The sequence below is a fragment of the Cotesia glomerata genome, linkage group LG1 (genome assembly GCF_020080835.1).
Source record: "Cotesia glomerata isolate CgM1 linkage group LG1, MPM_Cglom_v2.3, whole genome shotgun sequence".
NCBI classification, from domain to species: Eukaryota; Metazoa; Arthropoda; class Insecta; order Hymenoptera; family Braconidae; genus Cotesia; species Cotesia glomerata.
Window position 1 is genome coordinate 4,551,300 of NC_058158.1, and position 13,883 is coordinate 4,565,182.

The window sequence follows — 13,883 nt, forward strand, 5'->3', positions numbered from 1 at the left end:
ATCTCTTCATCTTTCTCTCTCTTGCTCATTTTGTTGTATATATATATATATATATATATATATATATATATATATATATATATATATATATATTTTATACCTTATAGATCAGAATACTATAAATTTGTCACTTGAATGTCCTATCGTAGAAACGGACGATTTGTTGAACGTCGACATTTCACTGTAAGACGAAATGTTAGAAAGCAAATTGTACAAAGCTTGCCAGCAATATTCAACAACTCTCTCACACTCTCCATTGGATTTCTTGAAATAAGAAATTTTTTGGTCTTTTTTTCATTTTGTCGCATCTTTCTCCTCTCTTGATTCAATAGAGGTGCATGTATATACTAAATAAATACTTACGAAGAGGATAATAAAATGTCATTTCGGCAACACACACGGCTGGAGACTGGAGACTGTCTGTAAACCTATACATATTTGAAGAGGAATAGCAAGTGCTTTTATCAGCAACTTGTCATCAGTGACATTTCCAGTCTTTTATTCAGTATCAATCTCTACAACAGATGTCGAGATCATTTTTAATATAAATCTATCATAAATGCGAACTGATTAATATACATACGGCTGTATCGCAGCTTTCATACCAGGGAATGTTCAAGCTCTGTGATGTTCAAATCACAAAAGAAAGGTAGATGAAGACTCACAAGATATACGGACTGAGATTGAGGTACGGCTTATATTCATCCATATATCATAAATTTATATATGGCATCTAATGATGAGATTGCATTTGATATGTACTGGAATGGCACTAACTGCTGCCGCTAATTGAAATCGAAGATATCTAGTTATACCATAATATTCAGTCCCATGTGTTCTATGCGATGCTATTGATATTGATCAATACATTCAAGTGCTAGTAACATAATATTTCTATCATTGAATTATTCGTAACATCAAATGGCTTGATGACTTCAAGTACTGCGATATTATTATAATTATTAGGAATTAACTATGGAAAAATTACTATGGAAAATTTTTCTAATATGGCCTAGGAGAGTAAAAAAACATTGGTTTTAGTTTAGAAATAAATTCTTCAAACTTAACTCTCTTATAAAGAGATGATTTAGCGATCCTGCGCCATCTGTCGGATATTTATAGACTTTCTTTCGTATAAAAATTCTATATGAGCATATATGACTATATCAGGCCTAATATGGGTATATTAAGTCATGTCAAACGAGATATAAGCCCACATCAAAAAATTTTTCCACGGATAGCTTTAAAATATGAAAAAAAAAAAAAATAATTTACATCTCATATCAGAAAATAAAATAGCTTTCATTCGTGAAAGATCATTTTCTTCAAAAAAATTTTTGTTTTATTGTCAAATAATGATATCTTCATGAAGTTACGTAGCATGCATAATATATTTAATACCACGAACTGAAATAAACACACTCAGTGCGTCACGCTCTGCAAACATACCAGTGCTTTGCTTAAATTTCGAGTTGTCGACAAATTTAAACCGGCATTTTGCACAAATGAAACTCAAGCTCGGTTTCAGCCTTTATGATTCCCGGAAATAATTTGGGTTTGTGACTGTCGTGCGCGGTTTAATATCCCGCGTGAACTGCGACAGGTAGATACAAGCTTCTATCGAGCGTACAGTCATGTCTATAAAGAGTAAAAGCACTGAGGAATATATATTCTTCTTTCATCACTACATCTTCTTCTTCTTCTTCTTCTACTTCTTCTTCCTGAACTTAAGCTTGCTCTCCTATCCGTCTTCTTTGCGCTGCTGACAAACGTGCATACGCAAGGAGGAGATTTCCCTGATGAAATCGTCTCGAGGCAATTTCTATGGTTTCGTACATGTGTAGTATATACACATGTACCAATATATAGGCATGGCTATACATCAAAAAAGGTTTTCTATCTTTCCTAGAATACCGCGAAAAGGAATATACACTAAAGAGCTTTCTAAGGAACCTACAGTTAATGTATAGAACGTACGAAGATGGATATATGTATAACCTACCAACCAAACCCATATTCTGTACGATATACTGAACACGAGCTGCTTCAAATGTACTTGTGTATATGTATAACTTACATTACGGGAGAAGATGCTCCACTTGTAAGGATTTTACGCATAGCACTACAACTTGCTAAAAATTGATGAGAATTCACTTTTTCACATTGATATGTATATCACCATATGTGAATTTTTACGACTAAATTTTTTACCCAGGAAAGAAATAGATTACCGCATATCATCAAATTTTTTATACTTTATGGCGCATTTTTTTCCGCATGCTTTTATTTGACAAGGATTACTCTCTAGGAGACTCCAAAACATCTGTTTATATCTACATACTCTGTATTATCTGGCTAAAAGTAGTTTCTCATATTTTCCACTCTTTTAAATGATCATTGTCTGTAAAAAATGTACATTTAAGTCAATTCTTTTGATAGAAATTGAGGACAAATTACAATTTATTCTATAATTGAATTTTTCTGTAATCGAATGAATAGTTAATATTGAATTTAATCATGAATGATGATAATGTTTAAATATATATGTTGGAGGTTCATAGAATGATTTATTTAATTCTTATTAGTTATTTATTTCAGAATTACTGTAATTAATCATCTTTAGTCGTATGAATTGGATTTGTTTCAAATTACATGGGTAATTAATAAAAAATATTTATGAATTTGATAAATTATCAAGAAGTTAATATCGACATTGATTTTTAGCCGAAAGTCTTGAAAAATTACTTTAAAAAAGCACAAACTGTATAACTGTAATATTATAACATAAAATATGATTTTTTTTTTCTTTTTTTTTCGTTTCAACTTCAACAATCTCTTAATAAATGAAGTAATTATCAAAACTCGAGTATTATTAATTAAGAACATTTACTGGACCATGATTAATATTCAGTGGTTACATTACTGGAGTGTTGAAAAGATTTTTGTCGGCAGTCGAGATAGCTTTTCAATTTATTGCATACTTTAACCATTTGAAATACAAAAGCGTGCGAAATATTGTCACTTTTCTCGATGCTTTACATAAAAATCTGTTTTTACTTTTATTTTTTTTTTTTTTCTTAAACTCAACATTCACTCGATGCTCTCAAGCTTGAATAAGACGATTTGCTAGAAAAAGGGAATTTTCAATAGAACATAAGAGAAAAGAAAAGAATATACGGCTTGGTTTTGTACTAATATTCAACTCTTTGTGGCTTTTTTATTTTCTATCTGATTCTCATGAAAATTTATACAATATTAGTTGAATATATACACGAACAATGAACATATTATACTTTTCCTATGCAGCTAGAATATTTTAAAAACTATTTAGTTGTACCTTAATATTTTTTTTTTACTGAATACAGTCCAGATAATTAAATTGAAACAAAAAATCGAGAGAAAAAAATCTGACGGTAATTTAACCTGACTTTGTAATGGGATTCCCAGTCAAAGAGAGTATCCTGGAGTTTCTGCATTGACTAACAATTAGCTGCTATTACCATTAACCCATGCGGAACTTGTACGAGTATTACAGTTTGGAATACAAAAATATTTTCTTCCTCGTAATTATGCTTTCCAACACCTTGCTGGCATTAATAATAAACTATATTTAATTATCTTAATTATAAACATATCCTTAAATGACTTAATTAAGTTTACTTCCGAGATGTCATCAACTAAAGTATCAAATGCTTAAAAAGCAAAAGTATTCATTGCTGTAATAATTTCTTGTGTTACTATACCCTGAAGGGTTCGAAAATTCGCGGTGGCTCATTTTGCTGCAGTATCTTCGCAGCAGTATCTTACTTTCGGATAGTATCGACTACATCTAGTGTTCTCGTATAATCGAATTTTGATGAAACTTGATACGCTTATTCTACGAGAAAACTTCTCGATTAAATTCAAAGATAAACATTACTGATCAATACACTAATAGAAGGATTTATTTATAGTTAAAAATATTCGTTTAATATTTAATAAATCATTTATTAGAGACTACTTTTTCGTCCTTAACAAATATTTCTTAGTATTTAAAAAGATTTATTAATTCTATACTAATAAATGGAGAGCCGGTTTTTTTGTCCGGTTATACTGCGAAAACTACTGAACCGATCGAAATAATACACCATAAGATGCAGCGTATTTCGGAGAAGGTTTTAGTATATGATATGGTGGTGATTACTTATCCGGAACCTATATTTTTTTTTTCTTAAGCCTATCGACCCAATTTCTGTGAAGTTGTAAATAGTTAGAAAATGATATCACGTAAAGAAGTTTCATTTCTTACCTGTGTACTCTGGTATGCACACATATTTTTTTTCTCCGTGTAGCTAGAATAATTACAGGGATAAAAGGTGGATGCCAATTCGATAGAATTGGGATCTGTGCAAGTCAAAACAATACTCTAATTAAATTTCAAGTCTAGATCTAAAAATGCAATTCTATAAAGCGCCCAGCGGAGCGGGCGAGTAACAGCTAGTATATTTAATAAACGAGTACCAGATTTATTAAATACAAACAAATCATTTTAAATACTAAGAAATATTTGTTTAATACCAAAAAGTGGTCTCTAATAAATGATTTGTTAACTATTAACAAATATTTTTTTATAAAAATAAATTCTTCTATCAGTGTACATTTTAGGAACAAAAATTCCTGAGGTAAAATTTTCTGTAATTTTTCCGCAGTTTTTATAAATATTTCTCTAATGTTATAAAAAGTAGAATTTCTAAATTTAGTATTAAAAGTATAAAATCCTATAATTGTACTCTATTCTATTCCTCGGCAAATATATTTAGTACACCGCGCAGTTGTAAATCTTTGGACATTTATCGAGCTATTTAATCGTTCACGACAAATGAATGAATCCACGGACTTTCTTTAACTACCATGCAACTAGAATACTACACCTCCGAGGGTTTACTTCTCACTTGAATATTCTATTTTATTGCTGTAATTAATGCTAAGCACTCCTTTTAATTTATCACATTATTCATTTATTCGTAATTAACATTTGCATAAATACTGAATTTTATTTTAATCTATTATTATCATTGGCTTTGTTATTGTTTGTGCTATTATAATTATAATTTTAACTTATAATTTACAACTAAAATCGAATAAATATTTATCGTTGGTGTATTTATTTATATGTCGACGATTGTATTGGTGTGGTTAAGTCATAAACCATTTTCACGCATATATGAAGATACATATTGGTACATGATGGAAATTATGGCTAACAGATGACTCTTTGGAGTGCACGAAAAAAATATATATTAAAAAAAAACATGACGCAGCTTCAATTTATATTCGTGTTTGTGAGAAGGTTATATAAAAGTCAGGCTTTAATGTTTCCCCAGTGTGAAAAACAAAATACATTTGTTTATTTTTTTCCGGTTTTTCGATTGAAGAGATCTCTATATATCTGTCAGTGGTAAATATATTATCATTTTGTTTATATAGAATTATTGTAGAATAATAAATTTTTTTTGATAATCTAAAAATTCAAAGATTTATTTATAAAATCAGATAACATTTATCTATTCGACTAAAATTATTATTATTCTTTTTTAAACAATAATGTCCTTATATCTTGCTATAAAATTAAATTATTTCATATTGGTACACAAAAAAAAAAATTTACTTGAATCAAGAGAAAAATTTTCGAATAATCCAAGAGAAAATAATTTTAAAGAGTTTAATTGTCTTAAATTAGCACGGAATATTCTTGAATCATTTAAAATTTACTTAAATCAGAAAATTTTTTATCTTAAGAATGTTTTTACTCAAATCAAGAAGATAAAGTTCTCCAAATTTATTTCCTCGATTCTCGTAAATTTTTTTTTTCTGTCCATTATTTCCACAAAATTGAACAAGTTTAAGCATAATTCTAATTGAAATCAAGTACAATTATTAACTATAGAGTAATTTAATAATTTCGTATTAATTCAAACAATTGTTCGAAAATATATAAATTATTTCGCGTAATTAATTTTCCCATAGCTTTACAATTTTAAACTCAAACATCCGTGAAAAAATAAATCATTTAAAATTCATTTTATTTATAAAATAATGAATAACCGTGACCTATTCGATAAATTAAAATTTCCAATTTCATTACGATGATGACGCAGATATATTTAAACCCTGCATATACATGGGGCACGTAATACGTGATTTGAAATTTATAAATGGTTACAGCCATTAAAATAATATCATAAATATTCCACTTGTTTTAAAATGCGTACAAAGGATAATTTTTTGAATAATCCTGGAATAAATTATTGTTAATTTGATCCAGTAAATATTAAATATGAAAATGCATTTACATTTTCAGTTATTATCACTCTCATCATTATTAAAATTATTATTTAAATATAATAATAATTTCTCTTATTATAATAAAATTTTTTTTTATTCTATTTATTTTTTTTCTATATAAAAAGACCACAGAAGAATGCATTAAAATGTCACAATGCAATAAAACCCCCGACTTGCTATTTTCATACTCAGAGATAGCTCGGTATGGTATAATAGCAAATAGTAGACCAACCAAGTGGAGGAACCATCTAACATTTTATGTGACGACTCAGTCGACCTCATTTCTGTGTCACATGTCCAGGACCATTGACCCGACAAACCTGTTTTGGTAACGCAGGGTCTATACTACTTTTACAGTATATATATTCTAAACTGAACACGGGACTCGTGGGATGCCGCGTCACTCTGCGAAATACCGTGAATGATTGAACAAACAGAAACAACTAGAGAATATAACCATTCACTGTCATGTACAAAATTCTATATTTACTGGCAGCTTTGTTTCTACCTTCTTGTTTCCACTTTAAATTTTAAACTCTTGAGTGTTTGCATTAGTCATAAGCGAACTGCTTTATAAAATAACCTTCCGTGTCACTGAAATAATTATTACTGTTATTTTAATCACTTCGTTTTTACAGTGCTTATTTTTAAATATCCTATAATCTAAGTTTGGATTGCGAAAAAAGAGTTATGGAAAATTTTAATTAAAAATAATTTACACCGTAAAATGCTCTTTTAAAATAATTCATTTTTGCTTTGCTGATTACCATAAATATTTTAATTTTGCTTGTATTGAAGGATTTTTAAGCATGTGCTAATACTCTTTAGACTAAAAAAAATTTTTAAATATGTTGATTAATTAAAAAAAAAAACATTTCGTTTGATGCACTTAGAGAAAATATTTAAGCGATTTAATTGGCGATAAATATATTTAAATTTATTCTAATCTTTATAAAACATAGCAATGAAGAATTTTGCATAACTTAAGTTGTCTTCTCTTTATTCTAGTAACCAGATGGTGTTTTTTCAATTTCAGTTAGTCAATAAAAACTATTGAAAAGTTGTCCTTTTTCTTACCAGTACGACAAAACCTTCCAGCTTAATTAGTTTATTTGCTACTGTGACCGCTAAAAATAACCAGAATAAGAAAATGGTGAAAAAAGATAAAAGCTGCTGATTCACCGAATTTTAATAAATTTCTTAGCTTGAAATTGCTTATATTTTCAACGATAATTGTTTAAGTTCAAGGAAGGGCTTTATTTTCAAAATACTCGTCTTCTGTCAACGTGAAGGTTCGGTAAATAAATTGCTGAAGTTGTTTAATTATTGCAAATAATTATCTTTTTTTTTATGAAGTGAACTTAAGGCTAAAACATTACTCAAATATTTGAACAGTCATAATTTTTTATTTTTTCAACGAAAAGTTTTCAAATCCACGCTTTTTATTCTGTAAATCTCTCAATAGTACTCTGGTGTGTGTACATGTGAAGCAGTGTGTGCGCATTAGACAGAAAATGCGGTATTAAACTAGTGTGGCCTATTAAACCTCACCTTATTCTCCGGAGAGAATTTAGCAAAACCTCGTCTGATGGTAGACTGTACTCGATCCACCATACCTCTACTAATCCTTGGAGATAAGACATCGCGATTTCTAGAGTAGAGGTTACTCATCCTTTTGCGAAGCCTAGGAAGTATAGAGGTAAAAATAGAGCAAAAAGTTTAAGAGATTTAAGGAGAGAGGCTAAGTCTTGCACATGGAGTCTCGCTACTATTCATGAATCCATGTTTCTATATCTATCCTTTCTACGATTTTTTCCTCACTTTTTATCTGCTTCTTTTTTTCTCAATCATTTCACCCTCTCGCCCAGTTTATCTATTCCACAGAAGATATCGATTCCACCCACTAGTACTCTGCCATGATGCTCCGACTCCATTTAGAGATGGGAGTAATTTTATGCAGATACAGATAAACCGATTTCCTTACCCGGCATCAAATTACAACTATGGCTTTCACAATTCACCTGGTTTATGTTTTATGGTACTTATTTGGGTAATTGTTTTTTTTTTTTTTTTATTGAAATTATATGGTCATCGAGACGAAAAAATACCCGTGGAAATAATTGAGGAATTTCTGATAATTTTTAGAGCGGAAAGTCAAAATTAACTTTATTGAGGAATAAAAAAAAAAATGTAAACTCCGCTTGGTAATTGCTCGCTGAATAAAAAAAAAAATTAATGTTAAAAAGAGTTGCATAAAATTTTATCAATTATAATTGCATAAAAAAATCAAAGATTTTTTTTTTAAATAAAAGAATAAATAAAAAGTGAATTTTATGTAACGTCGTGATCGCTGGAAAAAAATCACATTCAAACTAACGATAAAACTACAACTATGTATATATTTCGCCGATATGAAAAGATGATCAGTCGAGTGAAATGTAAAATAACAAGCTACGCTCTACATCATTTGTATAATCACTCGAGAATATAAATGACAGTTAATCATTCGTTTGATTATTCATTATGTAAGCTGTCATTAATCTCTGATAGCTTGTTTCATTTTTTTTTGTATACATAAAAATACTGTAAAGAATGAATATTCTCGTATATTTATAAAAAGTATTTACAGAAATTTAATATCTGCTCAATGAGAAATTTAGATTTCAAAATGTCATTTTTATAAAGTGGTTTTTCTAACTTGTATCACGGATAAAAAATATGTGAATATCTGAAGTATAAAAACTTTACTTTGATTTAAAAGGATTTTCATTTGAAGTACTAAAATAAAACTCAAAGCAATATGAAATTCAAGGAGCTCCAGAAAATATATAAAAAGAATCATTTAGGTTACATTTAATGGCAAGTATTTCTCCTTGAGAATTTTAACAATTATCTGCCAAGGATTATTGACTCAATTTCTCGTTAGAATTTTCCAATTTATAATTTTTGGTTTAACTTCGACTACTTTCTCGTTTTCTCATATATATCTGCATTTTTATTATTCTTCTCTTATTAAAACGTTCTCTCGGGCGATCTGGTACCTCTGTTTCTTACAGATTGTATAATTGGTTGTATAATTTTGTCTAGATCTGCAGCCGAAGAAATAGATGTAACAAAAGTATAACTATCGAAGTCTCCATTGTGCGATGTTCTGATTCTACGGTTCAGCATCATTATAAAATATTTCTAAAGATGTTGGAATAAGCAAAAAATATAAATTGGGAAAAACAACAAACAAAATAAAGGTTAATAGACAGCAAGCTATATCTTCATGGATGAGAGTACAATAAACAAGAATCAATAATATTGATAATTCGTAAAACTTTACCCGTAGTTTTTTGAGTTTCCGTTAACTAAAAGTGGCTTTGTTCCAGATTTTTCGACATTTTTAATTCAAACTTATAAATGTAAATGTGAGAATAAATTTTCTACAACTAGTGAAAAAGTTGAAACTTTTAAATTTGGGAGAGATTTGACAAAAAATTTTATTTTCGCTCTTTATTTTTATTATTTTAAGTTTCAATTATAATATTTTTCAGAACTATACCATATCATTTGCCCTATGAAATAAATTAAAAAACAAAATTATAAAAGTAATTGTAAAATGAATGCATAAATTTATTGATTAAATCTCTAGTGATTTAAATAACTTGGAATGATTTTGAATAATTGAACATTTCAGTTTGAATTCGTAAGTCTTCATGACAAGTATCATATTTTATTATTTTTGGGCGATCTATCAAAAAGCAAGAACATTTACTATTTTAAGCGAACTTAATTCACTTAACCGTTCAATTTTAATCGTGTTTAATAAATGAACTCTTGGGAATCTATCGGTTAGCTGTGATATTATTGATGCATAATAAGATTGGCTAAGATAAATGAATATATTTAAATAATCGAAAGTTTTGTTAGATCAATGTGAAATATTAATCAAATCTGATGGACAAACAAAATTATTTATATCTTATGCCCATCAAACAAATTGGAAATTTAATTATTCACCATTAAAACCGAATTTTGTCATTGAAATTTAACAAGTATTGTCATTTGATGTAAAATACATCATACGGATCTCGAAATGGATCAGACAAACTTCATTTCAATTAAAAAATTCAATCTGAAAATAATGTTTTATAATTACATTTAGAAACTTTCTTGAATGAATAGCCATAAGAGTTATAATAAATCCACTTAAAAATTGACCAGACCTAGTTTTATTTTTACATTTCAATATTATTCGCGGTTTTTTTTTTAAACTTAATTTTCCAACAGCGTTATCGGCTCATTGGAATAAAATAATAGAAAGAAATTATCGATATTCTAAACTTGTTACAAACTTATAAAAGTTTCAACAGTATCACATAATAGAAAAATCAACTGAAGTCGCTGTAAGATCAGTACATTGCAGCGTAAATAGTTTTCATCTTCCACATGTTACGAGTTTAAGTGAGTAAAAAGCAGGATCTTACACTATTTTATCTTTTGAGTATACTGTACACCTAGAACGAAATTTATTGCTGTCGAAAAATGTAGCGGTCCCGAAAGAATTGACTAAAAACTTTATATTTACTGTCGAAAAAAGTTTTGGCTTTCCTGAATTCAGAAAAAAAAATGATCGGGAAAAAGACTTTCTACATTTCAATTACTTTGAAATTTTCAATTGATTACAACTTAATTTGAAAATAAAAAAGTTTGAATTCACTATAATAATAAATTTAAGCTGCAATAGAGCGTATTTTATTATTTATTTATAACAGCATTGGCTACTGTTATTTATCATGACATAATTAACAATCGCCGCTCGCATTGCTGTGTAGAGTAAAATAAAAATGTAGAAATTTTTAACGGATTATAATCAACGGATTTCGCGTCCAGAAGATTAATTCTAGCTTTGATGATTTTAAAAGCTCTCACAAATAGGATGATTATATTATGGACACAATATAATTAATCTGGAAATAAAAATTAGTTTAATTTTATTTTTAAAATTAATTTTATCTGACGATATTGAAATTTATTATTGTAAATTAAAACTACTGTCTCTTAACTAAAAAATTTAAGTCTGATGAATTGAAAAAATGGTTATAAACTGTTGTTGTCTATAAATCTAACAGCAGCGTTGATATAAAAATGTGTGAGATAAAATAAAAGGATTAGCAGTTTGAATGGTACCACGAACACAATACGAGAGTGTTAATGCCCACACTGAATACAAGCATACATAGAGATCAATATAATCCACATGTACATGTGATTTCAGTACCGCGCGTTAAAGGAATATTGCATGCAATACTACTCGGGTCACTGGACTTTACTGCAAATGCGAAAAAATAAAAAAAGCAAATAATATCCTATGACACAGTAAAACAGAGTAAGAGGCCACTGTCGTCAGTTTTATAACGCAGGAATTTTTTCCTCGACCCAACAAGTCTTGGTCGTCATAAAAATAGAATAAAAACCATTAAAAGTGAAACCAAAGTAAAAAAAAATAAATGATTGAAGATTATAAAAGACGACAGTCAGAGAAAAAAATTTGTAAAAAGTTTCTCACTAAATAAAAACCTAAAAATTTAAAACCATAAATTATCAAGAATGAAAGATACCTATGAGGCTGTTTACGGAAGCACTCGACACCGCACGTATTATTTATTTTCTTCATCCATGACAGACTTACTGCACTACATATTATACTTACATATATAGATATATATGAAATTTATAAATATGTTTGTATGCACATACAACTATACATAAATATACATAAACCAACGACAAGTATTCTTCGTCAGTTTAAACCCCTTGCGGTGCACTGAAATTAATGTCTCGTGTATCACATATTACAAGTACTATAATTGTTAGCTGCATCATTATAACATACGCGACACATTTCAGATTTTATCCTTTTCATATCTTACCAAGCTCTGTTTCCTTAAAAGAAAAATTTGTTAATAAATTGAGTTTTTTTTTTTAATATTAAATTTGAAATCCTCGTAAAATTTTTAAACCAATTTATTCATTGGAGCTTTTAGTTATCAAGTAACGTAGTACACCCGCAATACACTTGTTATTTTACATAAACATATAACACATTGTAACAACATATGTATACAAAACCTGGATCCATATTCGTGCTTAACGGACGATGAAGAAACATATGGAAATTCAGAATCTACGTACACATAACTACGTACGTATAAATATCCATACACGAGTATCTATGAATATCACTATAAATACTTGATGTGATCAATATGTGCACATTCAATGGGACATTTGAGTCGTGTGAAATTCAGCAAAATTTAATTTATCTCCTGGGAGTATCAATAACTCGCACACTAAAAATTTAAACTTTCGTGTGCCCTCATCTTGTAAATTTATAATTTTTCTTATTAAAAAATTGTGCACCGATACGAGGTAAGTGTAAAATTTATCGATAAAAAGCAGAATAAAAATGTGAGGCGTTGGCAAGAACCAGAGGTATTCATGTGAATTTTCTCTAAGACGAGTGTTAGAAATGTTTTCATGAGCGGGTGCATTATTTGCTCGGGTTCTTCGCACCATGCAAATATTGGCAATAAATCGTATCTAGCGGAGAATTCGTTACTTCCGGTCGATGGATTTACAGCAGACGTATAATATAAGAGAAGTTGTATAGTTGTAGGAGTGTAGAGTGGCCATTGGGGGATAGCAACGATATAGAAGAGGAAAAATAAAAAAAGGATAGGAAGAGATATGTATATATGATAGAGAATGCAATGAAAATACCGCGTAAGAGTGTATATAAAAGGAGCCATGAAAACGGATAGATGTGGGAGTACTTTTCTGCACATTTATACATATATATACATGTTCTTGTGGTTGTATAGATGTATAGAGTTGCCGTAAAAATCGAGAGGACTCGAAGCTGTTAGAAATGTCTTGGGTATAGTGTATTTTATAGCAACAGCAGTGCCTGTTTCCTTTTTGGCCCGCCGCAAACTTTGACTTTTTACGTTTCCTGACGAACGAGAGGGTGGACTGAGAACTCTGTAGTGGAGAAAGGAAGGAAAGAGCAGTAGATAAGGGTGGAATATAAAAAGAAAGTCTTAAGTTAAGAGCGAGGGGAATAGCTGCCGACAGAGGGGATCGAATCAGATCACTTGTATTCGACGCGATCAGATAGTATCGATGCCTTGACTTGCTCGATCGGGTCACTCGATTCTCCACTAGCTTGGCACGGATTTCAGACGGCTCGAGGAGAGAGCATTACACGAATTACGGCTTCAATTTCTTTACTTCAACGTGATTTATTCTGATTTCCTGATTTCTTTAAATTTACCCTTTTTTACTTTTATTGTTTAGTGCTTTTTATTTTCAGCTCCATTCTATTGTGTTACCGTTTTTTTTTTTTTTTATTTGCTTTGCTTCCGCAATTACTTGATATTATCGTCCAGCTGTATCGTACAGAGATAAATTATTTTATTTTCGTCTGTTGAAGCTATTATACGAATTTTCGGTAAATTTCACTACCAAGTAAATTTTATAATTTTTAAAAAACTAGTCTGCGTCGGTTGTCG

The 13,883-nt window shown here is 29.5% G+C and overlaps 1 protein-coding gene across 3 annotated transcripts in view; it reads right to left on the reverse strand.

Moving 5' to 3' along the window:
- The window catches only part of LOC123263207 (opioid-binding protein/cell adhesion molecule homolog), a 100,353-nt gene that overhangs the window by 42,282 nt on the left and 44,188 nt on the right, over positions 1–13,883 (reverse strand). The window lies entirely within an intron of this gene.